General features: G+C 44.7%; 1 protein-coding gene across 3 annotated transcripts in view; it reads right to left on the bottom strand.

Moving 5' to 3' along the window:
* SNX30 (sorting nexin family member 30) overlaps window positions 1-20,537 on the bottom strand; it is a 90,106-nt gene that overhangs the window by 40,208 nt on the left and 29,361 nt on the right. The gene's annotated exons all lie outside the window — the stretch shown is intronic.

Here is a 20,537-nt window from a genome sequence, read left to right on the forward strand (position 1 = left end):
TAGTGTGTTACATTTTCAACTGGAAGATAGAAAAAAGCAGGGCAGGCTGAGGTTGCTGTATCCTAAATCAAAATCAGTCTCTCTCTCTCAGTTTATCTTTCTTTCTGACTCATGCAACTGGTAAGTCTCGAACCATTTCATGAGCTATGAAACATTGCTTATATGATTCTTTTTTTTTTTTTTTAATTGATTTAATAAATTTGAAAACAAGCATACAATACTTGGGTTTAAAAAAAAAAAAATTCATTATTCATTTTTACAACTTACAAGTGCTTCAGAAAATGACATTTGAACTTGGATACATCACTTGATTTTCTATCGTAATCAACTTAATTTAATTTAATGAAATTTAACCCCCTCCCTCCCATCCCTATCCTAAAATATGCAATCACGTATATATAAAGTATGTTCTTTCCTATTAATCTCAACATTTAATAAAAGACTAAACCCCCACCCCCTTATTTATATTAAGGGAAAAAAATGTTATCTACTCATTAAAATAATCTGTTAATGGCCCCCAAACTTCTTGAAATTTACTAAAATTTCCTTTGTGTGGCTAATGTTCTTTCCATTTTATATATATATGAAACAAAGAATTCCACCAAAAACTGTAGTTCAGTCTACTCCAATTTTTCCAATTAAATGTAATCTGTTATATGACGACTCCTGTCATAATTAATAAGAGCTTATTATTTTTTGAAGATATTTGACTTTTTGCCTTCATTGACATGCCAAATAGCACAGTTACTTACCGTAACAGGTGTTATCCAGGGACAGCAGGCATATATTCTCACATGTGGGTGACGTCATCTACGGAGCCCTGATGCGGAAGCATTTTCAAGCAAACTTGATTGAAGATTTAAGTTTGCTCTGCTGCTCCATGCATGCGTGCCTTCCTGCTCCACTAGGGGGCGCATCCCCTTGTGGTCTCCAGTTCACTTAACTAGCAAAGAAGCCAACCTCGGGGAGGTGGGTGGGTTGTGAGAATATATGCCTGCTGTCCCTGGATAACACCTGTTACGGTAAGTAACTGTGCTTTATCCCAGGATAAGCAGGCATGATATTCTCACATGTGGGTGACCTCCAAGCTAACTGAAAAAGGATGGAGGGAAGTTGGCAATTTAAGCAAATAGATTTCGCAATACCGATTGGCCGAACCGGCCATCACTTCTGGACAGTGAGTCCAGACAGTAGTGGGAGGTGAAGGTATGAACCGAAGACCACGTGGCAGCCTTGCAGATTTCCTCAATAGGTGTGGACCTGAGGAACGCTATGGAGGCTGCCATCGCTCGGACCTTGTGTCCCGTTACTCGACCATGCAGCGCGAGACCAGCCTGAGCGTAGCAAAAGGTGATGCAATCGGCCAACCAGTTGGACAAGATGCGCTTGGAAACTGGGTGGCCTAACCGGTTTGGGTCGAAGGACAAAAATAATTGTGGGACTTTCCGGTGTGGTTGAGTGCGTTGGAGGTAAAAGGCCAACGCTCTCTTACAGTCAAGAGTGTGAAGTGCACGCTGACCCTGATCAGAAGACTTCTTATATGCAGGCATGGGAGACGGATTTGGGGCTCACCTATACGACGGAGGAATGGGAACAAATTGCATTGCGAATACACCATGTGGCGGTGGCTCCGCAGTTGGTGGAAAATGCTCTTAAGCTACTTGTGCATTGGTATGTTACTCCTGTGGTGCTTAACAAGATGTATACCTCATGTGTGGGGGAGTGCTGGAGAGGGTGTGGTCTGCGGGGTACGTTCTTTAATATGTGGTGGGAGTGCCCTCACATTTTGGGCTATTGGACTCAGGTGTTCAACTATGTGGGACAACTTCTGCAATGTCACTTGACATATAGAGCGGAAACTGCTTTGTTGGGGGTACTCCCGGGGGAAGTGGAGGACACGCAAGATAAGTTGGCGCGTCTGGCTTTTACAGCTGCAAGGCTAGTGCTGGCTTCTCATTGGAAGAGCCCCACGATACGCACGGTAGAGATGATGCGTGTGAAATTGGGCTGGGTTTGTGAGAAATTTCGGCTCTCCGCTCTACTCACCCACCAGAGGCGACAGTTTGAGGATCTTTGGGGTAGGTTTCTGGAGGTGGAGGGTAGTTCTGAGTATCCTGTATTGGATTCACCGAAGGATTAATATCACATTGGGGATTCCTTTCTACTTTTGGCTCTTGTCCCTTTCCTTCTCCTTTTCTTGTGCTTCCTTTGATAGGGGGGGATTATGCTGCTATTTGGGGATGGGCAATTTAGCTGGTTCTTTGGGGGGGATGGAGGGCTGGGCTAGGGTGGGGGAGGGAGTTGGGGGGGTTCTTTCTTGGGGGGAGGGGTGTTGCATTTCTTGTACACTGTATTACTGCTTTTCTGGTTATGCCATGATGTTGTAAGCTTGGCCACAGTGTTTAAATAAAGAATTTCAAAAAAAAAAAAAAGAGTGTGAAGTGCCACCTCTCCGGGGTGAAAGTGGGGCTTGGGAAAAAACACTGGCAAGACGATGGACTGATTGAGGTGAAAATCAGACACTACTTTAGGCAGGAACTTTGGATGTGTGTGGAGTACTACCTTGTCATGGTGGAAAACAGTCAAGGGTGGGTCCGCTACCAGAGCCTGTAGCTCACTGACTCGCCGGGCGGAAGTGAGAGCAAGCAGGAAAATCACCTTCCACGTGAGGAATTTAGGATGGCATTTGTCTAGGGGCTCAAATGGAGGTTTCATTAGTTGAGCCAGAACCACATTAAGATCCCAAACCACCGGAGGGGGTTTGAGGGGAGGGTGGACATTCAGAAGACCCTTCATGAAGCGAGAGACTAAGGGGTGGAGCGAGAGGGCTTTTCCTTCCAGGGGCTGATGAAAGGCCGCAATCGCACTGAGATGTACTCGAATGGAGTTGGTCTTTAGGCCGGAGTGAGATAATTGAAGTAAATAGTCAAGGACCGGAGGGACGCCTGGCTGTGAGAGGAGCACCAGGCTGAGAATCTGGTCCACTTTTGAGAATAGCAGGTTCTCGTCGAGGTCTTTCTAGAGGCCTCCAATATCTCCTTGATGATTGAGACACGGGGAGAGAAGTCAGGGGGAAAGAAACCAAGCATTCAGATGAAGAGATTGAAGATTGGGATGTAACAGCGAACCCTGACTCTGTGATAGTAGAGAGGGAAACCGAGGCAGAGGCAGTGGATCTCTGACACTGAGTTGAAGTAGAAGGGAAAACCAAGGCTGGCGTGGCCAGCGAGGAGCAATCAGGATCAGGGTGGCTTTCACCGTTTTCAGGTGGACCAGCGTCCGCAGGATCAGAGGAAACGGCGGAAACGCGTACAGAAACCTTCCCTCCCAGTCGAGGAGAAAGGCATCGGCCTCGAGTCGGTCCGGGGAGTGTATCCGGGAGCAGAAGAGGGGCAATTTGTGGTTGTGGGGGGATGCGAACAGATCTACTTGAGGCGTCCCCCACTTTTCAAACACCTGTCGTAGGGTGAGAGAGTGCAGTGACCACTCGTGTGGCTGGAGGAGGCGGCTGAGTCTGTCCGCCAGACAGTTTTGTTCTCCTTGTATGTACACCGCTCGAAGGAAGGTGTTGTTGGAGATTGCCCATTTCCAGATGCGCATGGCTTCCCGACAGAGGGACCAAGACCCTGTCCCCCCTTGTTTGTTTACGTAGTACATTGCTACCTGGTTGTCGGTTCGGATGAGGACCACCCGGTCGTGAAGCAGATGTTGAAAAGCTACAGCTGCGAGATAGATGGCCCGGAGCTCTAGCACGTTGATGTGACAGCGGCGGTCTTCTGCTGACCACATCCCCTGAGTGCGGAGGCCATCCAGGTGGGCTCCCCAAGCGTACTCCGACGAGTCCGTGGTGAGTACCTTGCTGTGAGGAGGGGCGAGGAAGAGCAAACCTTTGGAAAGATTTGAAGAGTCGGCCCACCAGCGGAGCGATCGTTGCAAAGAAGGAGTCACTGTCACGGGACGATCGATCGGGTCCCGGTCTTGACGCCATTGAGAGGCCAGGGTCCATTGAGGGATTCTCAGATGGAGACGGGCGAAGGGTGTGACATGGACGGTGGAGGCCATGTGGCCCAGGAGAGTCATCATCTGTCGAGCTGATACCGAGGTCATCAGTGAGATCCTTCGGCTCAGACTTACTAACGCCTCTAGACGCGGAGGGGGGAGGAAGGAACGGAGGCGAACCGTGTCCAGCGTGGCCCCGATGAATTGTAGGGACTGCGAGGGGCGTAGTTGGGATTTTGGGAAGTTTATCTCGAACCCCAGACTCTGTAGGTAGATAATAGTCTGTTGGGTCGCTGAGATAACCCCTTCCCTGGACGGGGCTTTGATCAGCCAGTCGTCCAGGTAGGGGAAAACCTGAAGACCTTGGAAGCGTAAGGTAGCTGCGAACACCACGAGGCACTTGGTGAAGACCCGAGGTGACGATGCTAGGCCGAAGGGTAGGACTCGGTATTGCATGTGCAGGTCTCCCACCTGAAAGCACAAGAACTTGCGGTGAGCGGGGTGAACTGGGACATGTGTGTACGCCTCTTTCAGATCGAGGGAGCAGAGCCAGTCGCCCTCGTCGATCAGGGGGTAGAGGGTTGGCAGGGAAAGCATCCAAAATTTTTCCCGTACCAGAAATTTGTTGAGGCGTCTCAAGTCTAGTATTGGGAGAAGGTCTCCCGTTTTTTTCGGTACCAGGAAGTAACGGGAGTAGAAGCCCTTCCCCCGTTGGCCGGGGGGAACCTCCTCCACTGCTCTCAGGTGAAGCAGATCTCGAGCTTCGGAGAGGAGTAGGGGTAGCTGTGTCCGGTTGGGAGGGCACTTCCTTGGGGGGTTGTCTGGAGGAATGGCCCGAAAGTTGAGAGAGTATCCTGATGAGATCATGCCAAGGACCCATGCGTCCGACGTGACTTGTTCCCAGCGAGGGTAAAAGACTTTGAGGCGACCCCCGATGGGAAGGAGGCCTGGGACTATGGCAGAGGGGGCCCGCCCCCTTCCGTGTATCCCGTCAAAAGGATGGGGACGGTTTGGTAGTCGCAGGCGGTTGGGACTTGGGCAGGGCCCGATGGTGGGCTTGCGGGCGCCTGGGTGGAGGCCGCGAGAAGGCAGGAGTGGATTTTTGTGGGTAGCGGTGCGGAGGGACCCTGAACGGCCTGGACGTGGGCGGTTTAGGCTTTTGCCGCACGAGGGAGGCAAACGAGCGTTCGTGTTCGGAGAGGCGTTTTGTAGCCGCCTCGATAGTGTCATCGAACAGTTCTTTACCCACGCAGGGGAGGTTAGCCAACCGGTCCTGTAAGTTGGGGTCCATGTCGACCAGGCGCAACCAAGCTAGTCGGCGCATGGCGATAGCGAAGGCTGCCTCTCTGGAGGAGAGTTCGAAGCCATCGTAGGCCGCGTGGAATAGATGGAGGCGTAAGTTGGAGAGGGACTCTGCAAGCAGGCTAAACGCTCCTTGGCGGGAGGCCGGTAAGTCAGTCTCAAAGGCTCTCAGTAGTCCAATGAGGTGTTTGAGATAGGATGTGAAGGTGAAAGTGTAGCTTTGCACCCTAGAGGCCATCATCGCATTCTGATATAGTCTCCTGCCGAACTTGTCTAGGGTTCGGCCCTCTCGGCCTGGGGGGACCGCCGCTGAGACCCTGGAGGGGTGAGCCTTCTTCAAGGAGGATTCTACTAACAGTGACTGGTGGGAGAGCTGCGGTTGTTCAAATCCCGGGAAGGGTACTGTACGGTACTTAGCCTCCATTTTGGAGGGTACTGCTGTGACCATATAAGCTGTCTCGAGGTTCCTGAAGAAAGCCTGTTGGAGTACCGGGTTAGGCGGTAAGCGAAGGGACTCTCTGGGTAGTGATGGCATATCCAGCTCCGCTAGGTACTCTTTAGAGTATCTGGAGTTGGACTGGAGGTCTAAGTCCAAGGCGTGGCCCATGTCCTGGACAAAGCGAGAGAAGGATGGGCGGGATGTTCCCGAGGCCCTTTGCGGGGTCAGTGAACGAGACCTCCGTCGGGTGGAGAAGGATGGGGAGGCTTCCCTCGAGTATCGAGGCTCCTGTTCCGATCCACGCTCCGAGACCGGGGAAGCACTGTGAAAGTGTTCCTGGGTCATGGATCTTCGACGTCTCGAGGAGCCCCTCGGAGACGATGCCGGGGTTCGGGGTACAGATCGATGTCGAATCGGTGACCTCGACCCGGACTCCCTCTGTGAAAGTCTGAAACCTCGGATCAGAGCCCCGGTACGAGGGGGAGTTTGGAGGATGCGCGGGTTGGAGAGTGATAGTTCCGTCACCCTCAGCGGTCCCGTACGAGGTGTAGGTGAACGGCCTCGTAGAGTGGGGGAACCTCGGGCCTTCTTGGAGGTACAGCGGTTCGAGGTTTCTGATGTTTTAGCACGACGTTTTGCCCCGCGGCGGTCTGTGGAGGGAGAGCGCCTCGGGTGTCTCGGCGAGGAGTCCGAGGAGGATGGGATGCGGCGAAGCTTGCGTGCTTTTCCTCGAGGTGGCTCGACGCGAGGCTCAGGCTGGTCTGGCACATGCGGGGTCGAGGTCGAGGCCGGTTGTAGATGGGCCATTGCAGCGGACAGCTCCGATGAGATCATCGCTCGGAGTAGGTCCTGGAAAACGGGCACGGACAGCATCGAGGGCATGTCCACTGCCTCGGTGCGCTCCACCGGGGGCGACCTCGTATCAGAGTATTCCCGTGTGGTGGAGGCACGGCCCGAAGGCTTGGAGGGCTTCGCCGGGGCTGTGAGCATGGGACTTCCGCCATGCGTCACCGGTGTCCCCGAGGCTGGCTTCTTCACTGTTGTGGAACCTGAAGATGGAAGAGGGGACTTACCCGGAGCCAAGGCTTTCTGTTGTCCCGAGGACTTCTGATTCGAGTCTCGAGGCGATGCCGAGGTATTTGGGGCCGAGGTCAAGGCCGGGGCCGACCTCGAGGCCGAGGTAGAGGGTTGGTCGGCGGCGAAGAGATCCGCCATGCGGGCCTTTCTTCGGCGGAGGGCCCGGTTCTGGAAAGTAGCACACTGGGGGCAGGAGTCGGTTGGATGAGCGGCCCCCAGGCAGAGGATGCACCGGCGCTGCGGATCTGTGATGGAAAGAAGCCGCTCGCACCGGGTGCACTTTTTAAAGCCGGTCAGAGGCCGGGACATAGAATCGAAAGTGGCCGCGGCTCGGGTAGCCACGCGGCCACAGGGACCCGGAAGCCTCCGGGTCAGTCAAAAATGAAGCAGGAACAAGTTGAAGAAGAAAAAATTTGCGCACAGCGACTTAATCGAGAAAAAATAAGAAAATCGCGGTGCTAGAAGGCAGTTGGGGCAGAGCCTGAAAAAACACGACTTCTAGGCTCAGCGGAAAATTTTGAACTGGAGACCACGAGGGGATGCGCCCCCTAGTGGAGCAGGAAGGCACGCATGCGTGGAGCAGCAGAGCAAACTTAAATCTTCAATCAAGTTTGCTTGAAAATGCTTCCGCATCGGGGCTCCGTAGATGACGTCACCCACATGTGAGAATATCATGCCTGCTTGTCCTGGGATAAAATATAGTATCATATGATAAAGCCACCGGATTTTCTAACAAACAATTTATTTGGTTCCATATTGATTTCCAAAAAGCCAAAATGAATGGACAATAGAATAATAAATGATCTAAAGTCCCTGCTTTGAGATGACAATTGCCAGCATTTATTAGACTTAGAGTTATCTAATTTTTGTAAACGAACAGGGGTCCAGAATGCTCTATGTAACAGAAAAAAACCAGGTTTGTCTCATAGATGCAAATACTGTACATCTCATGCTCCAAGAACAAATTCATGGCCATTGAGACGCAGTAATTTGATGCTTAATCTCAATGCTCCAAATGTCCCGAAGACCAGTCTTTGTTTTTTTATTCATAAATCCAGATATCAATTTATACCACTGTGTGGCCTGGTGTCCCAGGAAGATCACCTGAAAGCATAATTACTACAAACTATATTGTTTATTAAGATTTTTCCATTCAGGGAACCCCGCCTAAATGGCCTGCTTCAATTGCAACCATCTAAAACTTTGTGATTTATCAAGACCAAATTTGTGCTGCAACTGTGAAAAATCAAGCAGCTTACCATTAGATATAACATCATCTAAAATACGTATTCCTGCTATCATCCAATGCTTCCAGATGACCTTAAATCCGCCAATTTGAATCTTGGAGTTTAGCCATATAGTTTGATTTGTTGATTGGGTGTTGGAATAGGTGTTGAATTACTAACATATCGTAAGGTCTTCCATGTATCTACTAATATTCTGTTTTCTTTGTATATTCTAGGCATTTTGATACTAAGAACATGGCATAATCGCAGAGGAGACCAGAGATGCCATTCCAACCAAAACCAATCCGGGATATTATCAGTGAGCTCTGGGAGGACCCAATACATACCTTGGCGCATAATATAGGATTGATGATACCTATAAAAATTGGGAAAATTTACCCCTCCCTCAATAATTGGTTTTTGTAAAGACACTAAAGCAATTCGAGCAATTTTACCTAGCCAAATACGTTTTGTAAGAATAATATTTAATTTTTTGTAAAAAGACCCCTGAAAAAAAACTGATATCATACCTATTTCATAACAAACCACAGGCAAAATCATCATTTTAATAGTTTGGACTCTCCCCTGCCAAGACAGATGTAAAGGATTCCATTGCTCACACATTTCTGTTACCTTCTGTAATAAAAAATTTTCATTGACTTTCATTGTTTCTTCCAGCGTATTTTTTATCCAGATGCCTAATTATTTTATTCCATCATCTATCCATATAAAGGGAAATGAATCAAACAACCCTTTTGTACAATGTACATTAAGTAGAAGAATTTCTGATTTACTCCAATTTATCTTATATCCTGAGAAATTTCCAAATTTCTCTATCAAATCAAGTAAGCATGGAATGGTTGTTTCAGGATTTCTCAAATGAAGCAATATATCATCTGCATAAGCAGAGACTTTGTATTCTCGTTCTGAATAAGGAATATCCTCAATCTTCTTCACTTGCTGAATAGCTAACAACAAGGGTTCTAGAACAATATCAAAAAGTAAAGGAGACAAAGGACATCCTTGTCTAACCCCCCCTCTGTAAACTAAAACATTCTGAATAATTATTAATATATAATCTAGCAATAGGGGAGCTATATAAAGTTTGAATCATTTGTATAAATCCTGAACCTATACCAAACCAATCCATGGCTTGATACATGAAGGTCCATTCTACTCGATCAAAGGCTTTTTCTGCATACAAGGATACCGAAAAGGCCGGATCTTTCATGGCTTTTGTTAAATATAACATATGAAAAGCCAACCTGGTATTGTTAGAAGAATGTCTCAGCAACAAACCCTTTTTGGTGCATACCAATAATATAAGGGAGAGCCTTGGCTAAGCGTAAAGCCAAAAGTTTAGCCAAAAGTTTTCAATCTACATTAATTAAAGAAATAGGCCTGTAATTTGAAACCAATGTGGAATCTTTATTTGGCTTTGGCAAAACTATAGTTAAAGATTCTGCTATAGTGCCTGTAATACAACCTTTATTCAGTTGAACCTGATATAAATTTAACAGATATGGTAATAGGGTATTTTGAAATGATTTATAGAACTCTACCGTAAAACCATCACCACCTGGAGCGGATCCTACTCTAAGGGATTTCAATGCTGTTTGTAATTCGTTTAATGATATAAGCTTCTCTAAACTTCCTTTTATATGTTCAGGAATTTTGGGTCCCTCTAATAATTTAAAAACTCTAAACCATTTTTTTCTTTATCTGAATAAGGCTCAGAAAAATAAAGAGCTTTATAAAAATCTAAAAATTGTTTTAAAATAGGTCCAATTTGAGAATAAATATCACCTTTCTCATCTTTAATTGCAATTATTTTTGTCTTCCTTTTTTTTGCTTTAAGATAATTTGCCAATAATCTTCCCACCTTATTTGAGTTTCCATAATACAAAGCTTGTTGAGAAAATAAATCTTTCCTTACCAATTTGGAAGAAATCTCATTATATTTACATTTAGCTTTTAAAAGAGCTTGTAACATAGTGTTCACATTTTTCACTCAGTTTCGATTCTAAAATCCTAATTTCTTGTTCCAAATTAGAATATTGTCTTTAAACCTGTTTCCTAGTATATGCTGAAAATGAAATAATTTGTCCTCTCATGGTTGCCTTAAAAGCATCCCATAATATCTCCACAGAGATTTCTTCCGTGTTATTAAGTTGGAAATATTCATTCATTTTTAGTTTAAAATCTTCACAAAATTTTGAATCCACAAGCAATGTATTATCAAATCTCCATACAGGTGTACTATTATCTTGATCAACAATTTTGTGTTCAACCCACACTCCTCCATGATCAGATAAAATAATTGAATCTATGGAGGCTTGCGTTATCTGTTGAACTAATTGGTTCGAAACAAAAATATAATCTATTCTTGAAAAGGATTTGTGAACATGGGAACAAAAAGAAGATTGCCGACCATCAAAATGGAGTATTCGCTATGTATCTTTCAAGTCACAAGATTGTACAAAATTATCTAATCCTAATGATTTCATAATTTTACTAGGTTTTTTAGCCATTGAAGGATCCATAACAGTGTTAAAATCCCCCGCCACTACTAAATTAGAAGCAGCCAGTGGTAGCACCAATTGTTGTAGAGTCTTAAACTCATTTTGGTTCGAATTAGGGGCATATACATTGAAAAGCGCCAGCGTAGTATTTCCCATGCTTATATCTACATGCAACCATTTTCTTAAAGGATCTGAAGCACCCAATTTGAAGATTGCAGTACACATCCTATTCACTAAAATAACCACTCCAGCCTTCTTTCCTACAACAGGGGCAAAAAAACAATGCTTTACCCAATCTCCCTCCAATTTTCTAGATTCTATAGCAGACAAATGTGTCTCTTGGATATAGCAAATATCTGCATTCTGTTTTAAAAATAATAGCGGTTTTTTCCTTTTATTTGGATGTTTGAGGCCATTAACATTTAATGAAAGTATTTTTAAATCCATTATATAATTTATATATAAGGCATAAAAATGTCAAACAGTAATTCAAATTATATTGAGTATTCACTAAATATTCATTTTCCCCAAATTTAAAACCTAAAATAAAATTCCTCATCCCTTCCAATCCTATCCTCCCATATCCCCAGCCCTTCCCTTCCCATCCCCCCCAAATTAATAGTGAAAACTTTGAAATGCACATGTGAGACCAGGTGACGAGAAACTCCCTACAAGCAAAATTAATAAATCTCATTATTTAATTATAATAAGCTATCCAATTCCATAATATGAATCATAAATTATATATAATTAATCTAACTTTTAAACCCATCCTTTAAAATAAACTATTGATAGTTGTAAACACATAAATAAGATAAATAATTAAAAACTCGTAATGGTTATAATAGAAATATCTTTGCATAGTTTAATAAACTATCCTATTCCTATATCAAATATTATTAAATTATATCTATTTCCTATTTATTTATTTAGATTTTTATCCCGTCCTCCCAGTAGCTCAGAACAGTTTACAAGTAAACATTCACAATGGAGTGAATTGGACATACAAGATTATACAGTAGATTTAAATACTTGGACATACGAGATTGTGCAGCAGTGTAAATATAGGGACTATACAGCAAATTAAGAACAGTAGTTTAAATATAAGTAGTTTAGTTTAGATACAAGTTATTTGAGTATAGGCTGAGAGTGGACTATACAGAAATTTAGGCAGAAGATTAAAACTGAGAAAGAAGGGTAGAGGTGGGGTTTAAGGGGTTGGGTGTAGACTGAAGGTGACCTTTAGTTGAAGAGGAGGGTCTTTACCATTTTCCGGAATGTCATTAGTGAGTTCTGCAGTCTGAGTTGAGGGGGGAGTTAGTTCCAGAGTTGGGGAAGAAGTGGCTGTAGGAGCGTTTGCGGGCGGTTTCTGAGAGGAGGGACCTTCCGGGGGGAATGCATAGGCGTATCTCCGTTTCTGAGCGGATGGTGCGGGTGGGGATGTAGATGGGTAGCTTGGATTTTATGTAGGAGGGGGTGGTGGCATAAATTCTTTTGTGTGCGATTGCCAGGGCCTTGAATGCACAGCGTTGGCTAATTGGGAGGCGGTGTTCAGCGCGGAGTGCTGGGGAGATGAGATCATGGTAGTTGAGGCTGTGTAGGAGGCGGATAGCTGCATTTTGGATCCGTTGGAGGCGCTTGAGATCTTTTTTGGTTATTCCATTAAATAGGGAGTTGCAGTAATGCATTCTGGAGAGGACATATGCGTAGAGGAGTTGGGCTAGGTCAGGTGTGGAGATGTAGGGTTTGATCCTTCTGTTGGCGGAGGTAGTAGAAGGAGGTAGAGACTACTTGGGATATGTGGGTGGATAGGGATAGGTGTCCGTCTAAGGTTACTCCTAGGTTGCGTACTTGATCTGTTGCCGTTAGTAGAGTGGAGTCCCATGATAGTGTTGGGCATGTGTATTTGGTGTTTTTGTTCCTGATCCATAAGAGTTCGGTCTTAGAGGCGTTCAGTTGTAGTTTGTTGTTTGTCATCCAGGTTTTCATGTCAGAGGCAGTGTTGGAGGTTAGCAATTTGGGACGATCGGTTTTCGCCTAGTGGGAGGAGCAGCTGGATGTCAAATATATAGATTTAATATTCTTCACAAAATTAATATAACTCTTAGGTGTTATTTTTATATCAATAAAACTAGAAGAATTATAATAGAAATACTTCCCAATTAATGAATTCCCTACAATTCAATTCAGTACTTTACCTATTAAAACATCTAGTTCATAAGGACTACATATCAATTATACCCATCCTAAAATTTAATAATGCCCAATTAAATCCTCCTTTAATCTTTTATATATAATTAACAATTAATAATAAATTTAATTAATTAAGCTATCATGCATTCATTTACCTCTACCAAATCAATAAGTACTTATGATTTCTCCTAAGACAAACATATTTCATACATTTAATACCCCTATAATGAATTATTCAACCCTTTAAACTATCCTATACAAATTGAATTTGACATATAATAAATAAAACTATATACTTCAATAATAATTCTCCTTAAATTATAGATGAAAATTCCTCCATTCCCTTGATAACTGGGTTGAATATGGACCCAAACAGGAATCCTTCTCATAATATCCATTCCTGTGCCAAGTTGCAATTCAATATCAAAGTAAGAAAATGCAAAAAAGAGAAATTTGAGGTCTGGAACCAAATACAAACAGTTTTATCTACATATACTCAATGCTTGCAAAATCCTTCTTCCACGATCAAGAAGATAAAACTCGCCCGAGGAAGCAGTCAATGTTCATTGTAGTAAATCCTCTCTATCTTGAGCAGCATCCAACAGATCATCTGGCAGAGTATCGTGCCCTTTTTAGAAATTAATTTTGAGATCCGAGTCCTTTTCATACAGATTAAGGTTTTTTTAAGTAAGATGTCTCTGGATATTACAACGAAAACCATATAGGAAACCTCTCCTCCTCACATCCTCCGACTTCAAATCCGAAGTGTAAGTCAATTTGAAAACACCTCAGAAAAAAGGTATCCTTCCAGCACATAGTTTACTGACAGATATAAGACAATCAATGGCCCATGAACAATGCACTTCATGTATTTCTGCATATTATATCAGAGTATTTATATGGCCATGCTTTCACACAATGATCGACTATTGTTCAGTGGTTCAGCTCCAGTGACCAAGAGACCGTCGATACTCATGTTCCCTTCTGTATATAGAATGATAAGTACCTATTCTTTTCTTTCAGATAAAAAATCCAACAGGCACTATTTTCATAGAGGACCATATCAAATTAAACTTACATTTAGATCTTTTCTTGAGTCTATACGGAGTAGATTGAATATAGAATTTCCAGTACTTGTATCATAAGCCAAAGTCAGTTAATTCAAAATTCCAAACATTCTAAAATACACCTTCAGATGTAACTTTTAAATATATGAATATATATATATATATATCTATATAATAAAACCGTAGGCGGCGCATGCGCAGTCTTATCGGCGTGCTTCCATGATCCGTAGGTCCGTGGCCGCCAAGAGTGCAGCATGCCCCGCGCTTACTACGGCCCCACGCGCAGCTGAGTTCGGCACGGCGGTTTCCCCAGATAGGGGAAGTCGAACAACTCACTCCCGACGCGCAGCTGAGTTCAGCACGGCGATTTCCCCGGTTTCCCCAGATAGGGGAGCCGAACTGCTCACTCCCGCCTCATGGTCCTGCCGCCGCTCCTGTTCACAGCGGCCTGCACGTCGACGACTCCCCCCCCCGGGGCTGCCTAAAGAAACAAAGTTTCACGGTGCTTGGCCCGCCAAACAATTTCTGCCGTTGCCGAAATTTGCCCCACCGTTCCTTCCCTTCCTCTATAAGGTACAGTTCAGCTCCGCTAAAAGGAGCTGCTTTGAAATTGGAGCCCTGCCACCACCGTAACACGTTCCCTCTGCCGCGGTCCCATATGTCAGAGAAGGGGCAGGACCAAGGCAGAGGGGAACGTGCTACGGCAGTGGCAGGCCTCCGATTTCGATGCGGCTCCTTTTAACATTGGTGGATTCACTGCACCTGAAGGAGGGAGAGAAGGAAAGGTGGTTGTGCGCTGTTGAGCCCCTCTTTGTCCTCAGACCCTCTCCTAACTCACTATCTGCGCATTGTGGATGCTCCCTCCTATCTCAGACCACTGGGGGGAGGTGCCTGTCTTCAGCTGCAGGGATGGAGAGAGGGAAGAAGAAAGAAGGGGCCCTGGCAAGCGAGTTATCAAAAGCCAACCATAGCCTGGGACCCATACATGGTATGAATAATGACCAGACAACAAAAGGTAAGAAAAATAATTTTATTTTCTGTTTTGTGATTACAATATATCAGATTTGAAATGTGTCTTGAGGGAGGCTGCAGCCGCGGCTTTGGACAGAGGGGTACCATTTTCGTGGGAGCTGGCCTTTGGAGAGGCTTGGGACGCGGAGACGGATGCAGGAAGGGCTGCCGCTGCGAAGGGCTTTGGTGGGGGAGCCAGCCAGACCGCGAGTGTGGGGTCGTTGTAAGCGCGGATTGGTCAAGGAGCCGCCGTTGCCAAGGCTTTGAAATTGCTCTCCCACCGTCACTCCCTCCTGTCCCAGCTCTGCCTCTGCCCCTGCCCAGGTTCAAAAGCAGGAGAGGCGGTCATCTAGCACCCGTTAATCTAACGGGCTTAAACACTAGTATATATATATATAGCCATATGGATGGGAACATAAGTATCGACGGTCTCTTGGTCACTGGAGCTGAACCACTGAACAATGGTCGATCATTGTGTGAAAGCATAGCCATATAAATACTCTGGTAAAGGGGGTCATAGTTCTCATATGTAGATATATGAGAAGTCATTCTTTATTCACAGCCACAATCTTACAATAAATACCTTTCTTTTAAGAAGTCATCTGCCGATCACATTGATCTAAAAATTCCAGTAACTTTGTTGGATCATCAAAATTCAAAGTTTTATTCGCATAAATAACCTGCATTATTGCGGGATATATTAAGCCATACTTAGCTCCAAGACTTCTAAGTTGTGGGTGCAAATCTAGTAGCTTTTTCCTTTTTAACGCTGTGGCCCTTGCAAAATCAGGCACGATATGAATTCTAGCATCCTGACACCTTAGATTTTTGTTTTCTAAGAACATAAGAACATAAGAAGCGCCATCTCCGGATCAGACCTTCGGTCCATCAAGTCCGGCGATCCGCACACGCGGAGGCCCTGCCAGGTGTACACCTGGCGTAATTTATAGTCCACCATATCCTTATATGCCTCTCTTAAGGAGATATGCATCTAGTTTGCTCTTGAAGCCTAGGACGGTCAATTCCGCAATAATCTCCTCTGGGAGGGCATTCCAGGTGTCAACCACTCTCTGAGTGAAGCAGAACTTCCTGGCATTAGTCCTGAACCTGTCCCCCCTTAGCTTCATTACATGTCCTCTAGTCCGTGTCAAATTGGACAATGTAAATAATCTTCTCTGCTCTATTTTGTCGATTCCTTTCAGTATTTTGAAGGTCTCGATCATATCCCCACGCATTCTCCTTTTCTCAAGGGAGAACAATCCTAGTGTTATAAGTCTATCCTCGTATTCCAGTCTCTCCATACCCTTCACCAGTTTTGTTGCTCGTCTCTGCACCCTCTCCAGCAGTTTTATATCCTTCTTTAGGTAGGGAGACCAATGTTGGACGCAGTATTCCAAGTGTGGTCTGACCATTGCCCTATAAAGCGGCATTATAACTTTCTCCGATCTACTCGAGATTCCTTTCTTTATCATGCCCAACATTCTATTTGCCTTCTTTGCCGCTGCCGCGCATTGTGCCGACGGCTTCAGGGTCCTATCTATCAGTACACCCAGGTCCTTTTCTTGTTCACTCTTCCCCAGAGTTGCACCTGACATTGTATACTCGTATTCCTTATTCTTATTGCCTAAATGCATTACCTTGCATTTCTCCACATTGAACTTCATCTGCCATTTCTCCGCCCATGTTTCTAACCGACACAAGTCGCTCTGGAGTTTCTCTCTATCCTCCTGCGATCTGATCGCCCGGCATAGTTTTGTATCGTCTGCAAACTTGATGATCTCACTGGATGTTCCTTCCTCCAGGTCATTGATATAAATATTAAAAAGGATCGGCCCAAGTACCGAGCCCTGGGGTACACCACTAGTCACTTTCTCCCAGTCGGAGAACTTCCCATTTATGCCCACTCTCTGCTTTCGGTTTTCCAGCCATTTGCCTATCCATCTTTGTATATCCCCCTCTATGCCATGGCTTTGTAGTTTCCTGAGAAGTCTTTCGTGTGGAACTTTGTCGAACGCTTTCTGGAAGTCCAAGTATATTATGTCCACCGGCTTCCCACTATCTATTTGCTCGTTCACGGTCTCAAAAAATTGGAGTAAATTCGTCAAACATGATTTCCCTTTCCTGAATCCATGTTGACTGGGTTTCATCAAGTCGTGTGCGTCCAAGTGCCGGACCATGCTATCCTTGATCAGTGCTTCAACCATCTTGCCGGGGACAGACGTAAGACTCACAGGTCTATAGTTGCCCGGTTCCCCTCTCGATCCTTTTTTGAAAATTGGGGGTGACGTTCGCTATCCTCCAGTCGTCCGGTATCTGTCCAGTTCTGATTGTCAGGTTTGCAAGTTTTTGCAATAACTCTCCGATTTCAACCTTCAATTCCTTTAAGACTCTCGGGTGAATTCCATCCGGTCCAGGGGATTTGTCACTTTTAAGTTTGTTGATCTGATAGTATATCTGGTCTAAGTCCACTTCAACTGTGGTGAGGCTGTCTTCTATTTCTCCTGCAAACACTTTCTCCGCTTCAGGTATTGTTGAGGTGTCCTCCTTCGTAAAGACGGACGCAAAGAAGGAATTTAGTTTGTCTGCGATTTGTTTATCTTCCTTGATGTACCCTTTTCTTCCCTGGTCGTCCAAGGGTCCGACTGCCTCTTTTGCAGGTTTTTTCCCTTTCACGTATCTAAAGAAGGGCTTGAAGTTTTTGGCCTCCTGGGCTATTTTTTCCTCATATTCCTGTTTTGCATCCCTCACCGCCTTGTGACATTTCTTCTGATCATCTTTATGTTTGTTCCAGGCTTCGGTTGTCTTTATGTATTTCCATTTTTTGAAAGAGTCCTTCTTTTCTTTTATGGCTTCCTTCACCTGTTTGGTAAGCCATGCCGGTTCTCTTTTGCTCTTTGATCTCCGATCTTTGGAAATCCTCGGAATGTAGAGATCTTGTGCTTCTGTGATAGTATTTTTCAGTAGGGACCATGCCTGATCTACCGTTTCAAGTTTGTCCACCTTCTTTTCGAGTCGTTTTTCTACCATGGCTCTCATGTGATCGTATTTACCCTTTTTAAAGTTCAAGGTGGTGGTTAAGGTTTTGGCATGTTTCCCTTTCCCGATGTCAAGTTTAAAGTTAATTACATTGTGATCACTCGTTCCCAGTGGAACCATGACTTCCACTTCTGTTATCGGTCCCGTGAGGCCATTTAGGACCAAGTCCAAGGTGGCGTTGCCTCTTGTCGGCTCTTTTACCATTTGTTCCAGGAAGCAATCCCCTAGCACCTCCAGGAACTTGGCCTCCTTGCCGCAGTTGGAGGTTGCTAGTTTCCAGTCTATCCCTGGGAAATTGAAGTCTCCCAATATAATTATATTGCCTGTCTTGCATTCTTGTTTGATTTCCTCCATCATTTCTGAGTCAGTTTCCTCCGCCTGTCCTGGGGGACGATAGTAAAGGCCAATTTTCGTATCTGCGCCATATTGACCAGGAATCTTGATCCAGAGTGACTCAAGCTTCTCTTTCATTTCTGTTGTAACCATTTCAACAGACTCTATTCCCTCCTTAACATATAGTGCAATACCTCCACCTTTCTGCCCTACTCGATCTCTTCTATACAGCTTGTATCCCTGTAGTACTGTGTCCCATTTGTTTTCTTCATTCCACCATGTTTCTGTTATGCCAATGATATCCAATATGTCATGTCTTGCTATTGTCTCTAGTTCCCCCATTTTGTTACCTAGACTTCTAGCATTCGTATACATACATCTAAGTTCCCTTCGTGTTACCTTTTTGGACCTTCTACTCTTGGCCGTCCCTGTAGTTTCAATTACGGTATCCTTTACTGCTCCTGTGTTATCACCCTTGTTTGCTGTGTGGTCGTCCCCTCCTGTGTCTGAATTGTCCCTTCCTGCTTTTTCTCCCTTATTTGCCATGAGGTCGTCTTCTCTTGTGTAGGAGTAGTTTTCCTTGGCTTCTTCGTCGGGGCATCCTGCTATCCGTGCCATCGACCGGTGGTCGACTGTTGGCTTTCCCCTATCTTTCAGTTTAAAGCCTTCTCGATTGCCTTCTTCATGTTGCCTGCCAAAACTCTTGCTCCTTGAGGTGCAAGAGTTTTGGCAGGCAACATGAAGAAGGCAATCGAGAAGGCTTTAAACTGAAAGATAGGGGAAAGCCGACAGTCGACCACCGGTCGATGGCACGGATAGCAGGATGCCCCGACGAAGAAGCCAAGGAAAACTACTCCTACACAAGAGAAGACGACCTCATGGCAAATAAGGGAGAAAAAGCAGGAAGGGACAATTCAGACACAGGAGGGGACGACCACACAGCAAACAAGGGTGATAACACAGGAGCAGTAAAGGATACCGTAATTGAAACTACAGGGACGGCCAAGAGTAGAAGGTCCAAAAAGGTAACACGAAGGGAACTTAGATGTATGTATACGAATGCTAGAAGTCTAGGTAACAAAATGGGGGAACTAGAGACAATAGCAAGACATGACATATTGGATATCATTGGCATAACAGAAACATGGTGGAATGAAGAAAACAAATGGGACACAGTACTACAGGGATACAAGCTGTATAGAAGAGATCGAGTAGGGCAGAAAGGTGGAGGTATTGCACTATATGTTAAGGAGGGAATAGAGTCTGTTGAAATGGTTACAACAGAAATGAAAGAGAAGCTTGAGTCACTCTGGATCAAGATTCCTGGTCAATATGGCGCAGATACGAAAATTGGTCTTTACTATCGTCCCCCAGGACAGGCGGAGGAAACTGACTCAGAAATGATGGAGGAAGATCTCCATGACTTGCTGGTGCCTTAGTAATTTGAAAATGAATGGTCGTGGTCCTGTTTGTTTGCTGGTTCTTCTTATAGGGATCCTGTGCACCCTTTCAAATTCCAGGGGAATCTTTGTAGTAAGAGGTAAAATTTTTGGAAGAAAATTTTCCAAAAAGGCGATTGGGTCATTTTTTTCTACTCCTTCTGGTAACCCAATTATTCAGCGGTTACTCTTCTTTTCGCGGTTCATACAATCTTCCAAGTCCCTTGATAATATTTCTATTTTTTTCCAATCCTGCTTGCAGTGTGCCACTTCAAATTCAGTTGATTCTGTCCGTTTTTCCAACTGTTTTATTTTAATATCTACTAGTTGCATTCTTTGTGTAAGGTTTTCCACTTCTTCTTTTACCTCCTGCAGCTTTTTTGCGTTGTCAGTAACAATTTGTTTTATTTGCCGGAGTTCAGTTAAAATGTCTATATTATCTTCACTTGGCAGCGGGACCTTTGAAGGGGTTGCCGGTTCCGGTTTAGACCTCTTTGCGCTTCCTGTCTTAGCCACTTCCATTTTTGTTTGCTTTCCCGAAGCCATCAGTATCAGCCTTTTTAACAAAGAAAAATTATTCTTTAAAGCTTATTTTTACATTAATAAGCCTGTCAGCATGGAGCTCATCTTTCACCCAACTGTTTGCATGCACTTCCAAGCCATGCCCCAAGCATACAATTCTTGAATACAGATTCATTTGAGAAACCACAATATCTTTAACGGTGAACAGAGTCACCAAACAACAAGAATTTTGATTTAGTACACAATTTTAGATAGACCAAGAAAAGAAAAATTCATAGAAAGAAATTTTACATATTACTGAGAAGACAGCATTTGGATAAAAAAATCGCTGCCTGGCTGGCCCGGAACTTCCTCTCCGATGTTAGAATTGA

Source organism: Geotrypetes seraphini, chromosome 1 (assembly GCF_902459505.1).
Source record: "Geotrypetes seraphini chromosome 1, aGeoSer1.1, whole genome shotgun sequence".
Classification (NCBI taxonomy): domain Eukaryota; kingdom Metazoa; phylum Chordata; class Amphibia; order Gymnophiona; family Dermophiidae; genus Geotrypetes; species Geotrypetes seraphini.